Raw genomic sequence first — 14,533 nt, 5'->3', positions numbered from 1 at the left:
GGCCATTAGGCCCAAATCAACGAGACCTGTCCTAGTCTAGTTGGGCTTCCAACCCATTTCACCTGTCCTAAACTATTTTTGGAGTCTTTGGCTCGAGTCTTGCTCCACCTGTATTAAATACAACTTTGGCTTCGAGGCCGAAATGAATGAATAAATAAATATGACTAAATGAATAAATAAAAAGAAGACAATAATAAAAATTGAGACTTTTCAAGTCTTTTAGTGACCTCATCAATGGGTTTTGACCCATTTTCCTTCTTTGTCTATCTTCTAGCACCCGCACGCCATGTAGTGGACCTAGGGTTTAAACTTCGAACTTGACTCGAAGGGGTGAGCCTCATTTACCCATTACGAAATGCAGGAGGAGAGGAGTCCATTTGAACTCGACATATTTTTTGCATACAAAGAAAAGATAAAGAAATTAATATATGTTCAAGGCTTAAAAGTGACATATTTCAAAGTAAAAGAAACTATCAAGAATCAATTTTTGAATGACAAGAATAAACACACTTGCACAAGTATGAGAGTCAACAAATAAAAAATGCAAAGCAAAAGTTTCACAATCATACTATGCATGAGTCAAAAATATCCAAATACTTTTATTTAGCCGCAAAAGTTTGAACTTTCTTATCATTTTGAAAAGACAACATGCGAACAAAGAAGAATAAACATCTTGGATGAAAAATAAAGCTAGCACTTCATATCTTATATGAGCGTTTTGAAATCCATTAAAATAATTAGTAAGCAAATGACAAATTCTTGACTTAACTAATTACTATTTTTATTAAGGCGCAACAAATAATAATAACTATTCTTCCAACATAAAATAAACAACTTTACATGCTAAAAAAAATATATCTACCAACAATAAGTTTAAACAAGACATGGATATTGTTTTTCAAGTAAAGATCTACACTTTATCCAAAATAATCAAAGAATAAAGTAAAAAAAAGAGAAACAATCAATATTATCTATTCTTTTTAACATAAAGGAAATAACTTTACATGTTAAAAACAAATATATCTACCAACAATAAGTTTAAACAAGAGATGGGTATCGTTTTTCAAGTAAAGATCTAAACTTTATTCAAATAATCAAAGAATAAGGTGAAAAGGCGAAACATTCAACATTAACTATTCTTCTAAACATAAAGAAAATAACTTTACATACTAAAAACAAATGTATCCAACAACAATGAGTTTAAAAAAAGTATAAATACATCTTTTAAGCAAAGATTGAAACTTTATCTAAAATAATCAAAGAATAAAGTCAAAAAAGGCACATACAACTATTGCTAGCTCGTTTTTATATCATGAACATGAAAATAATTAGAATATCGATACCACAACGTCCTAAGGCCTTCAAGGCCATCTATAACATACAATCCCAACAAATAAAATTATATCTACGAACTGCGAAGAAGAAAAAAGATGAAGAGAAAAACGATAATAAAAACTAAATATTAAAAAAGAAAAAAGAAGGTGTGTTTAGCTTTTGGGGGCAGCAAAATGAGACTACGAGCTTCGTTGGAATCAACCACCACCGAAAAACATCGCCGACAACTCAAAAATTTTGATTAGCCGATCAACTTTATGAAACAAAATTTTTTTCTAAATAAAAATAACTATTTTTGCTCAAAAGGATTTTTTCCCCTTTCTAGCCTTTTTTTTTTCCTTCTCCCACCTCTCTCTACCAAAGTAGTGGTAGTATTTATAGGAGAGAATGGAGTATTTTTTTTTCCTTTTTCCATCAATGTGGGAGAAAAGTATTTATAGGAAAGAATAGAGATTTATTTCTTGTCATCTACCAATGTGGGAGAAAAAATATTTAGGGGGATTTTTGGAATGTAAAAATTAAAGATAAGGTGAGGTGGAAGATAATGTGGGGGAAAATAGTATAATGTAGTACAATCTTTGAATTTTAAAATTGGAAAAGGACAAAGTTGGGGGTAATAGTACAATTTGAATTTATTTTTTGGTGGGAATTGGGTAAAAGTTATGAGAGTTCTTGAGAATTTTGGGGTTATTTAAAATATAACCCCAATTGGAATTTAAAATTTAGCCATATTTATTTATTTTGACCAAATTAAAAATTAATTGACGAATTGCATTGCAATTATGACCAATTTTCAATTATGATCAAATCTAATAGATTGGCTAAATTAAATTAAAATTCGATAAGAATTAATGCCTTTTTTTTCTAATCCCGAGCTTCTTGATTCAATAAAATGAATGCATATTTATCCAAATAAATTATTTTTGAGAATAAATTATATTTAAATTAAGATTTTAATCATTTGAATTTATTTTCAAGATAAGCCTTAATTAAATCCGATATTTTATAAAATAAATATTTAAGTAAAAAATTATATAATCTCGTATAACTGAACACGATAGTATATAATCGCTACTTAAAATGACAAACTCACGTACGAAAAATATTTTAAGTTTTTTTTTTATTTGGATGAAATAATTATTTTGGTTTATTAAAAACTGAAGAAACTTAAGATTAAATTTAGTCGTGGAGGGAAAAAATTAGGTGTCAACAGTGATCCCTAGCGTTAATGGAGTTACGCCGCCCAGAAGGTGCAGAGACGGAGGAGAAAGTGGGGTTGTCCCTAGGGGGGTAGATGGGGTGCCTCGATGGAAGTAGAAGTAATAAATGGGGTGCTTCTCGGGTTATGAGAAGCGTGTTTGTTGGGAGTTAATTCCCTACTGCAGGCCTTTGGAAAGTTGAATTTCCATGGGCCAGTTGGCTGAGCATTTTGCAGGCCATGTGGTCCCTGCTGGCCCACGTTGGATTTTATTTTTTCCCTTTTTATTAGCGTAGTTAGCATTAGCAATTTTAATTTTTTTATTATTTTGGTTAATGAGCTCATTACCAGTATTATTCATGGTGTTGAGGTTGGCACCCAAGAGATCGACAATTGGAATGAAGGAGTTAGGATTGAGAAACTTACCTGTGTCAGCATTGTATACTCTTACCTGCGTTTGGTTATTCTTACTTGTTTCTCTCTCTTGGTCATTTTGTTTCCCTTTGTGCATTTGTTTCTTCTTGGAGAACTTGACGGTGTGCCATTGTTCTTCTAGGTCTGCCTCCTTACTGTTGGAGGGTAGTGAAGTGTTTGGTTGTACTGGTGTGCTGCATTGTTGAGTCGTGTAATTGGGCCATCTTGTATGAATATACCCTAGCCTTCCACACCCAGTACACAAGACTCATTCCCCCTCATAGACCACCTTCTATTTATGGGCTCCTATTATTACTTGCTTCTTCACAGGCTCATCAAGAGGAACCTGGATACATACTCTTGCGTACCTGCCTCTCAGAGCTGCTGAAGTACATGTATCTATCTTTAGAAGAGTTCCCAAGTGGCTGTCAATTCTTTCTAAGATACTTTTATCATAGAATTCTGTTAGTAGTTGGGGGAGTCTTATCCAAATAGCAGCATGGGTCTGTGTGGATTCTTCTGGGATAAAATTTGGCTCCCAGCACCTAACTGATAGGAATTTTTCTGTAACAAACCATGATCCTTCATGCAGTGCCTTGTGCATATTGGCAGGATTGCTGAATATGGCAATGTAGAAATCACTTCTCAGGTCAATTAGGGTCAGAGGCTCAGTAGGATTCCATAGTTCCGTTAATTTTATTTTCAAGTAGTTGTGAGCTAACTTCTTATTAAAGACTTTAACAATCACTGAGAATTTTCATGGAGCATAGATTCTCTCTTTGTCTTCATCACTCAATTCTATCATGTCCCCCGAATCTTGGGAAAACATTGGTGATTTTCCTTTGTCAAGTCCTGAGTATGATCCATTCAAGCTAGTCTCTTTGTTGAGGAAGATAGTCTTGATAGAATCCTTAGCTTGCTCTTCTATATTGATGTTATCCGTGTGAGTTTTCATAGGATCCGACGGGTCTGGTGGCAAGGAGGATGTTTTCGAGTTATGGTGGTCGGCCATGGCACCTTCTTAGAGAGAGAGATTTTTTAGGGAAAACAATTACTAATGAGTTACTAGTCGTACACTCTATCTTCATTTTTATTTTTCTATAATGAATTTTACACAACACTTAAAGAATGCTGCATATCTTACCATGACATTCATATTAATTGATGCATAATCTTTAATGAATTTCAAAAATAATTTGAAATGAAAATTAATGCTAAGAGTAGTACATTCATATTAATTGATGCATAATCTTTAATGAATTTCAAAAATAATTTGAAATGAAAACTAATGTTAAGGGTAGTACAGGAAAAAACTGTCATTCTCTTGATATACTAAAGTAGATAAACAAAAGTAAAAAACTTATTTTTATGAAATGAACAAATAAAGTGAACAAAGAAATACATTTTATCAATATACCATAAATAATGTAGCATATGATCAGATATATATAGTGGCTTTATATAAATGACAAGTTATCATCATAATCATAATTTGAACTTACATCCTAGTACTATTATTAGCTTTGCTCGACAATGGGTCACTTGTCTTTTCTGTCGTAAAGTCTTCTAAAATTTGTTTTGCTTTTGAAAAATCGCGGTGAGCCGCTTAGAGGACAATATGTTTATCCATCACTCAGTATTTATTCGAAATTAAATAATGTATAACGACAACAATGAAGGATAATATTGAAAAAATATAAGATAATTGAAAGATTTAGTTTGTTTCCATGCATGATATCATATAATCGAGCTATATTTATATCTATCTTTACGTACTTTTTGCTTTTTAATTTTTATTCTAAGGACTCATAATTGATAAAGAAGAGAAAAATGCAGAAAGAATCTTTTTTCAAAGAATCTTTTTTAGTTCATTCCAAAAAAAATATCGCATTTTCTTATTTAATAACTAATTAGTGGCATTATTTCCATTTTATCCTTACTGGGTTTAGGGACGGAGCTACACTTGGGATAGAGGGTTCATCCGAACCTCCTTCGATGAAAAATTATACTATATATACATGATTAAAATTATTTTCTATGTATATATAATGGATGTCGAACCCCCTTCGATTAGTTCAAATGTTCACTTGTAAATTTCTTGATAAAAATTTTGACTTTACCACTGACTGAGCCTCACTTAATAAGAAAAGACAACTAAAAAGTAGATACTAAATTAATTTTAAGAGAAATAATTTTATAAACTTCATAAAATTAGGACTTATTTCTTAAATTCTATGTTCAGTCAAATAACGACATATAAAATGAGATGGAGGAAGTATATAATAATATCTGTTGATGCTAATGATGGATGTGAATATAGGTAGTAGTTAGATGAGCATTAAATTTTGCATGAATTATGAAGAATGGACAAACTCAACACGTGATTCATATCGTAAATCGATATATATGATTGTAAAGCTTATTGTTGTTTATACTTCTAGGGATAAGATATTATTTGTACGACTATTTGGTCATGCTATAGTGGATCGACGTCCCACGTCTATCATTTGGAGGTCGTTTGGTGTGAGGGGATAAGGAGAGTTAATTTTTAAATTTTTTTTTTTCTTAGTATCTTTTAATTTTTTGTTTGGTTACAAAAAGTATAGAATAATTTATTTCAGAATTAATAGTTACTATTGGAATAAGTTATTTTTGTCTTTGAGTAATACAGTAATATCAAGATAATTTATCTTAAAATAAAATATGTAAAATAATAAAAGTAACCTTCTTAAACCCTTTTTTATGCATCATTTTTTTCACATTCATATATATTTTCATAATTTTTAATACTATTTTCTTCACTACTTGTTATTTTTTAGATAATATATTTTTCTATTAAAATATAATTTTTATTTATGAATATATTAAACTTTAAACTTGTTTGCCTAATTCTTATGTTTATTTATAATTTGATTTCTCTTATAAAAATGTTGACTCCATCACTTAGTTATATATTTTTAATTAAATAGTTTTTCTGTCACTTAAAAATTTAAATTTTATATATCAATTAAAATAAAGATAACTTTAATATTTTACAATATAAGAGTGATATGTGCATAAATGAAGTGAAAATATAATAAAACATTTTTTACTTTAACAAATTTAAGATGAAAGTTTTATTTTTAAAAATACACGGTGCAAGCATAAGAATGCACACACAAAAATATTTAAGCTAAATAAGATAAAAATTTAATTTTTTAAGAAATTTCATTTTAAAGAATGAATAAATAAAGTGTTAGAGTTTGTGACCTAAATTTTGTTGATCCGGCCCTAAAAAGTTCATGGTGCGATCCATGTTTGTAATTTTTTGTGGGGTCTGTGGTGGTAGTGTAGGGATCGGCCCAATCCCAGAGCCCACCACTAATCCCGCCCTCGCGATATGGACCTGTATGTTTTTTGGACTTAGGATCTATTTGTACACACATATTATATAAGTGTGTTTAGTGGGTTGTTTTTGGTTGTTGAACGACGTCATTAAGACTATCGTCTCCTTCCTTGTACTCATCTTTATTATAGTTGATAAGTTAAAACAAAGCTATAACCGAAATTCAAGCACTAAAAAGGCAAAAATCAGCAACTAAAGAAAGGGGATGAAGTAGAAGAACACAAATAGAAGATTCAAAAGAAAAAGGATAGATAATGAGACATTTACCAACACTAATGAGAAGCACTAAAGTGTATATTAAACACTTAAACACAAATCACCAACGTTGATTGCACCTCATTCTTAGGTAGACACAAAGGGAGTCACCTTCCCCAAGCACCAACCTTTCTTGTCAATTTGTCAACACAGGTGAAATCCATCACTTAGCATTAACCCAAATTTCGGATTCTCTCTCTTAAGGAGAAGGAGAAGACTACAAGCTAAGACTACAATTACAATATAAAAAGTCACTCAATTCATTATGTCCAAACTAAGGAAAATAGAAATCTATTTATCTATTTATACTTATTACAAGAAATGTCTAAAATACCTTTAATGAAGGGTGCTCTTTTGGAGTGTAAAAGGGGATTCTTAAAAGACAACAATAGCCCTAAAATAGGGCGCCTCTTGAGTGTCAAATTATAGTGTACAAAGTCCATCTTATCCTTCAAGTGAGGCGCCTCTTGAGTGTAATGGTTCCCTTCTCCTCCTTTAACTTGACAAGGCTTTAAAAAGGCTCCAAACACATGTCAATTCCTAAACTTGAACCTTTGACAATGCCTTGTACTCTTTTATGCTCTTCATACTTTTATCATCCTCTCCATCTTGAAAGGAATTTATCCTCAAATTCTCTCCTTGCAAAGCCAAAGAGAGGGAAAAACAAGCACACAATCCTCGTGATAGGAGGGTTAGCATTAGTACCATAAATTAGGTAAACATGCCAAGGGGGTACACTTTTGGAATATAACCAACCATCATTTGTTATGAGTAAGAAACATCTACCACAAGCATCACAAAGGACACAACTAAGGCAAGCATCAAGGAGTGAAGAATACAATCCGAAACAAATACGTATGTCACTTATTTTCAAGGGAAGGCAAACATTCAAAATTGGACATCTACTGCTTAGGAAGGTTCCCTTAACAACATATATTCCATCACTCCAAGGTTGTTCACACTTGACATACACCCACATATCCTTGGTATTCGACATGAAAAGCTTAGCATAAAGGATACCAAATAAGTGAATAACATATTAAAAAGTAATGAGCATAAACCAAAACTACACTTCCAACACCTCACAAGTACCCCGGGGTCAAAGGAAAGTAGTAGACATAGGTCAAGGCCATAACTACCTACCCTTTTCACTTGAGGATCAAAATCATAACTTCCCAAGGTATTACACACAATTTTGGCATTCACATGGTCACCTTGAACAATACTTACTTCATGGATTTCATCACATAAGTTCAAAGGACCATACTTTTTGACAAGATCAACATCACAAGCATCAACACTAACTTGGTGGCTTTCAATTCCACAATTCATATATTCAAGTAGTGGACTATACGTAGAAGCACATTGATCATGATACAAATTAAGAGAGCTATTAAGAGAAGAAGCATGCACCCCTATGTCAAACAAACCCGAGACCAACTCACTAGAGGGTACATCACAACATTTCAAGCTCAAAAAAGTGTATGGAGTAGTCTTAAGAGTAAGTTGATCATTGTTTACAACTAATGAGCTACTAAGGAAGGGAACATGTACATCTACTTCAACCAGACCCGTGACCATTTCACAAGAAGTCATATAACAATAATTTAAGCTCAAGGGAATATAAGGGGTAGCAATGATATGTAACACCCCGTATTCAAGTACGTGTATTGACGTATTCAAATACGTGTATTGGTCTTATTTATATGGAATTAATTTTTTTATATTTTATTTATATCGAAATTTGCCCGTCATGGTTTCATGCGAAGGTTATTGAATAAGCTTTCCAACGATATAAAGATTTACAAAAATGGATAGGTTTCGGATATAATCGAGCACGTTCGAAACTATAAAACGGTGGCCGGGATATTTGGGAATAGTAAATGTGCAGGAAAATTTCCTGCACACAAACTACTGAGGCCAGCCATTTTTTTGGGTCAACTTTGAATGATCATAACTCCTTTAATACAATGCACTGGGAGAGCTACTACCTATGAAAAGAAAGATCTTTGACTCTTCTTTTCAATGCAATTGGTTTCATCCAAATACAACGTCTGAGTAAGGAGTTATACTAGTTTTACTTTAGCCTCTCAAAACAGATTTTTAGGATCAACTTCAAACGACCATAACTCCTTGTACAGGACGAACTGGGTGTCCTACTTTATATGAAATGAAATCACTTTGAATTATCTTTTCAACGATAACAATTTCACCCAAATCCGATATTGGAGCAAAGATTTATGGTCGATCTACTTTAGCTTATCAAAACAGTCCACCAAAGGACAGATTTGACATTATTTAAATTTTAAAGGCACTTTGGTCATTCCTTATGATATTATGGATGGGAATATGTGTATATATACATGTATATGAGTTCAAAAACTCATTTTCATCATCAATCATTGAGAAAGAACAAACCCTAGCCAAATTTGACCTTTAAATTACTTTTGATTCAATCGTAGAAATTTCAAAGTAATCCGATAACTCGTTTGTCATCTCGAGAGCTTCGAACGACACCTATTATTTGTGCAAACAGGATTGCATAATCAAGAGGTGAATTCTAAGGTATGAATATTGTTTGCCTTTGTTCTCTTCCATATGTATATGTGTGATAGAGGATTATATGTAGTGGTTGTTATTAAAAAGTGATAGAAATAGGGTTATGGACTATTTTGCATGGTTTGGTTGTATTTAATTGTGGAAGGTGGATATGGTAATTGAGTTATGAAAGGTGGATATGGTGATATACTATTGAATTGATGATTATTTATGTCTATGGCTCAATTTGGTTTAATGGATTGGTTGGAAGGATAAATGAATCCAAGCTTGATATTGGAGGATGTTGTATATGCATGGCATGTGAATGTAATTGGAGTATAAGAGGGTTAAAGTGACACCCTTTATGGTGTAATTAAGGCTTACTACTTAACCACTAATTTGGTGAATTCATATAATTGAATTGTGACATTTGGTCGCTAATACTAGATTGCTATATATGTTCATTGTAGATAAGTAATCCGAAAAGACGGGAAGTCCATTTGGGACTAGTATTGAAGGTTGATAGTCAGGTATGTAAAGCATACTCTATACCATATCTTTGGCATGAAAGTGAACAATTGTTCTATTAAGAAAGTTTCCAAAGTTATTCAGTAACATGTGATCCATAATGATTTTGTATGATGTCCTACGTTACCAATGAACTTGTTTCCAGCCTACAAGATGTCAAGACATTCCAATACTTACTTGTTTTTCAAATCTTACATGTTTATTGCACTAATGAATGTCAGAAGGTATCCGGTTACTCAAACAAGATTCATGTGCTATTAATGACTCCAAAACGTTTCATTGATATACCAATAAGTTCCTACTTTATTATTATGGCATTGATGACTCTAAAACACTTCATTGATGTGCCAGTGAGTTCTTACTTCATTGTTATTTCATTGATGGTCTATTTATATGTCTCTTATTGATGTATCATTGTTTCAAAGTATCAAAAATGTGGTGGCGACCGAAATAACAATCTCAAAGATTAATTGAACTAAGTGATGAAAGTTCTCTCTAATCGGGTGGTATCCTAGGGGCATAAGCCTATCATGGGTCGATCTCTATTTATGTGTTTATGGGTGGTATCCCAGGGGCATAAGCCTATCATGGGTCGATCCCAGTTGATATGTACTGGAGGCAGCCTAATGGTCACAGTACAGTACAGTAATAGTTACAAAGATGATAAGAACGAAGGTAAAGTGATTGAATAAATGCAATGTATAGGTTGTCACAAGTTTCAGTAAGTGTGGTCCACTCCTATTACGATTTATTCACTTGTTTCTGATTTCTATTGAGCTCCTATATTATATGTGATTATCTACAGCTTTACATACTCAGTACATATTTCGTACTGACGTCCCCCACGGGGGACCTGCATTTCATGCTGCAGGCACAGGTACCTCAGCTCATACACCGTACAAGTAGGAGCCAGGATATCCAGCTACTTTTGGTGAGCTCCAGTTTGCTTCGGGGCTTTCCGTATCATATCCAGTCACTTTTGGTATTGCATAGAAGTTAGTTATATGGCGGGGTGTGTCCTGACCTTAGTTAAACTTTGTGTATTGTCTAGAGGCTTTATAGACCTAATGTACAGTCAAGGTGGTGTTTTGTTAATAGACGTGATGGCTCCAACGGCCAAGTATTGTATATACATATATATGTGTGCTCGAGCTTATACAGGTGATTATTTCCTTTTATATGTGACATGATGCCATCCGAATTTTGGGTTGTCATAGAGGTATGCATTGGAGGTATAAGGTTATGAGCTGGTTCTCCTGGGCTTCCTCGGTTACGGGTGCCAGTCCGCCCCAATAGGATTTGAGGCGTGACATGATACTTCGGTTTGGGCTAGGGCAGTCCACTCTTTTGGAGTTCTTGACCAAAGGTGCCTTTAGGTCATTTTTGTGCAAAACTCCTTGTTGATTCTTCATTGATAATTAGGAACTTGAACCTACAAATAAGAAGAATCAATGCTAGGAAAAGTGCTAGCATTTGCGTTAGTGAGTAAAATGGACATTTGTGGGCAAGTCCTACAAGCAAAGTTGTCTTCCCCTTTCTTTTCTCACAATCCGAGGCCTCCATTTCTCTTTTCTTCTTTTCTTTACATTCTTGTTGTAATTATCCACCCATTTTCTCTCTATCTTGAGGCTTGGCCTCATTCTCCTTGGGCTTTAACTCTCTCTCGACTTCTACTTGGATGGAGGGGTCTCGGTTTAGTGTAATTTAGAGAGGAGGTATCGATTTTTGTTGAGAATGGATTTGGGTTGGTGTCTTTGTGTTTGGGAAAGTGTAGAATCTTTGGTTTTGAGGGATTTAAACTTGTGAAGGTTTTGGTGGACATTGTTTATCAATCCCCGCTTTTATTTTAATCACGCCACCTTTCGTTGATCCCACATAACCCTTCATATCTCCTATATGTCCCTTTATTTCTCCCAAATACGAATCCACATTCTTGCCATCTTTCGTTTCATGGCATTAAGTTGAGCCATGATAAGCCCACCAATATCATTATCGATGGATTGTGCACTTGAACCCATGGGTTCCATGAGTAAGTACCTAACAAACAATCAAAACCCTACAAAACAAGCAAACAAGTTAGTTCAATAACCTCACCACACTCACACTTGGATCTCACCTCAAACTTGGTCTCACAAGTGTTGAAAACTTGGCAATACTTGGCAAGTGAATGAGTGGTGAATCTACTTTGGCCCGAAATCGATTTTTATTTGATATGACTCAAATAAAATGATGCACGGACTTGAATCAAAAAACTACTACAAATTAAAATGAGAAAAGCACACAAAAATTGAAGACACGAAAAAACGGACTCAAAACTAATTATCAACCTAGTAGGTAGTTACTAGTTTGCTAATTAGTGATAGAGTTTAACACACAAGAAACTAGAATCAAAAATTAGAAACTAGGAAAATCTACTCAGGAACTCAATTTGGCCATTTACTAAGTGGTGACATGGCAATAATTGATTGGACGTTGTGTTTTCAAATTTTTCAATCCAAAATTTTCAAGTCTCGGCCTAACTCCTTAGGGAAGAAGAGAAAAATGTTTTGGGAGGAAAAAACAACAAGTTTAGAGCCCTTTTCAAGCTCCAAATTGATTCAAAAACAATGGTCCCCCCCTCCCCTTGTACTTGAATTGTACTTGAATTTGTACTTTGATTATTCATTTGTCTCTTTCTTTTGGATCACAATAAATATGTCAAGGAATATTCTTTCACAAACACCAAGTACACTCTCTTTCTTCTCCTTTTTTGGATCAAACACTTTCCTTGAACATTCTTCTTCAACAAGATTGGATGAATATAGAAGAACAAGATGAATATTCAAGGGTTGATCAAAGTTTGATCTTCACTCAAATGAACCTAACCTTTATTTTTTTTATAGATCTAGGTTCCTTAGGCCAACATGAACTCAAATATCAACAAACCAACAACAACCAACGTCCATAATGCAAAAACCCACACGGATCTAAAGCTTAGAAGCTTCAACACGCCATAGCCATAGTGGATCTAGCTTAAAATCGACCAAATCTTGTTTCAAGTGTAGATCTAGACTCCCTAGGTGCTAGAGAACAAGGATATAGCACTTGAAACCAACAACACACAATAAAAATGAGTAGATCTAACCAACAACTTTTGGATCTACACAAACAACACAAGATACTACCTTTTTTGTGATTTTTCTTTGGATTTGACTCTTTTTTTATGAGATTTTCTTAGATCCAAGGCTTAGAGTTGTGGGAACAACTCTAATACATGTCTCTGATACCAAATGATAAGCTAAAATAAAACTATAATCAAAATTCAAGAACTAAAGAAGCAAAAATCAGCAACTAAAGAAAGGGGATGAAGTAGAAGAACACAAATAGAAGACTAAAAAAAGGATAGATAATGAGACATTTACCAACACTAATGAGAAGCACTAAAGTGTATATTAAACACTTAAACACAAATCACCAACGTTGATTACACCTCATTCTTAGGTAGACACAAAAGGAGTTACCTTCCCCAAGCACCAACATTTCTTGCCAATTTGTCAATACAAGTAAAATCCATTTCTTAGCATTAACCCTAATTTTGGATTCTCTCTTAAGGAGAAGGAGAAGACTACAAGCTAAGACTACAATTACAATCTAAAAAGTCACTCAATTCATTATGTCAAAACTAAGAAAAATAAAAGTCTATTTGTCTATTTATACTTATTACAAGCAAATGTCTAAAATACCCTCAATGAAGGGTGCTCCTTTGGAGTGTAAAAAGGGAGTCTTAAAAGACAACAATAGCCCTAAAATGGGGCGCCTCTTGAGTGTCAAATTGTAGTGTGCAAAGTCCATCTTGTCCTTCAAGTGAGGCGCCTCTTGAGTGTAATGGTTTCCTTCTCCTCCTTCAACTTGACAAGGCTTTAAAAAGGCTCCAAACACTTGCCAATTCCGAAGCTTAAACCTTTGAAAATGTCTTGTACTCTTTTATGCTCTTCATGCTTGTATCAATAGTGAAATTCCTCCTCTTCTGCCCATGATATTTCTCGTCAAGGATTTTTATGTAAATCTGTGTGTCTTCTTCTTATTTTCTTTTACTTTGTGGTATTGCTTATTCAGCCCGAACATAACATAAAGCTTGCAAAGAAAATATAAGAATAGAAATAAAATAAGGTGGATGATTTTTTATAAACAAACCATTTATTCTTAAAAACCATACAATGCATATTATTTCGACTATAACAAATCAAACATTCAATAAGAAATAATATCAGCTTAACTAATCCGACCATAACTTATCCCGACATAATTTATCCTAGCATAACTTATCTTCGAACCAAACCATCCCTTCGAGGCGAATATTTTTACTTTGAGCTAATTTTTCGAATAAGTTACTTTGAACAACCCAAGGTTCATTCTGCTTTGTATCACTAAACTAGATGTCAAAGGCCCGTGTCAGCACGGGTCCAGTATATATATATATATTCACACAAATAGAATGTTTTAGTTATTTTAAGTTGTTAACTGTCCTAATTTATAAGATTTTTATTTAATTTTCAAATAATACATGTTACTCTCCCTGTTCAAACTTTTGTAACGTTGATAATAAATTATATTTTTTAAATAATTTAATTTTTTTATTATTGAGATTTATAATACCTCTTCTCTATTTCTATTTAAGTCGCACTGATATAATTTTGAGAGTCAACCAAATATTTATATCTTTAGAATAATTATTGTGATTTATTATACTTTTTTTATTTTTTTTGAAATATATAATAAATTAATTTTTTAAAAAGTTATTTTAAGCTATTAACTATTGTAATTATAGTACTTTTTATATAATTTTCAAATAATACATGTTACTCTCCTTGTCCAAACTTTTGATGCATGGATAGTCAATT

This window comes from Capsicum annuum, chromosome 8 (genome assembly GCF_002878395.1).
Source record: "Capsicum annuum cultivar UCD-10X-F1 chromosome 8, UCD10Xv1.1, whole genome shotgun sequence".
Taxonomy (NCBI): Eukaryota; Viridiplantae; Streptophyta; class Magnoliopsida; order Solanales; family Solanaceae; genus Capsicum; species Capsicum annuum.
This window is presented reverse-complemented; position numbering follows the sequence as displayed.